Source organism: Crocodylus porosus, unplaced genomic scaffold (genome assembly GCF_001723895.1).
Source record: "Crocodylus porosus isolate Cpor-Errol unplaced genomic scaffold, CroPor_comp1, whole genome shotgun sequence".
Taxonomy (NCBI): Eukaryota; Metazoa; Chordata; order Crocodylia; family Crocodylidae; genus Crocodylus; species Crocodylus porosus.
The window spans coordinates 5,894,694-5,895,714 of NW_017728938.1; positions in this window are offsets into that span (position 1 = coordinate 5,894,694).

Sequence of the window (1,021 nt, forward strand, 5' to 3'; positions counted from 1 at the left end):
CTGGGAATGCATGCAGCGCTGGGGAGCCAGTCCCCCTCCCCCGCGATGAGCCATCAAGCCCGACATGCCGCCTGGCTGGGCGCAACCCCAGCCCTGCCGAACTCCCCCTCTCCCTATGGCCTCAATCCCCCCTCCCACAACTTACCTGTGGGAGCTGCTCTCCAGGCTGCCTGGCGCCTGTATGCATGTGTGAGTGTGCACATGAACATGTAGGCCCCTACCTGATCGCCCCCCTCCCACTCCCCCCAGCCTGTTGCAGGCTGGAGCTCTGCCAGCCTGCTGAGAACTCTTTGCAAAACTGGAAATCCGCGGGTTTCTCTGTTAAAATGAAAAATCCGCAGTTTCCTCAGGTAAAGGGGGAAATCCGTATTTTTCTCCATTTCCATATGGGAAACGGAAAACCCAGATTCCCGTTCATCACCCTTTTGTAAGTGTGGCACTGGACCTGGATACAGGCTCTAGTTGTTATCGCCTTGGTGGTGCCACCATTGCCCTGCACTTCCTCAAGATGTCCTGTTCACATTTCCACACTGGTCTCTTAGACACAGCATTATACTGGGGGCTCACGTTGAGTCCTTGCTTTCACAGATGCAGTCCCCTTTCTTGTGTGACTGACAGTCGTGGTTCCTAGGAGCCTAGCCTTATTTTAGTCTGTGTCAGATGGTGTGCTGCCCAGGTTACTGAATGATTCAATGAGCTCTCTTACCCCTGTATACTGCACCTAGGTGTCACCTTCATACTTTACCAGCAAAGATTTGATGTTTTTCTAGATCACTGATAATGAGATTAAACAGCATCTGAGCACAGATCCCTGTAGGAGCCCACTCTATACATACCTGCCTGGTGAGGAATCCAGAGTAATGCTAGCACTTTTAGTTCTGGCAGCCAACTTCTATTGCATTTCATAAGGCCACACTGACTCTATATGGCACTCAAGTTTTGATCAGACTGTCATACAGGATTAAGGCAAACACCTTTGAGATGTCCAAGTCCAAGTCTACTACAACAGAGGTTGTCAACT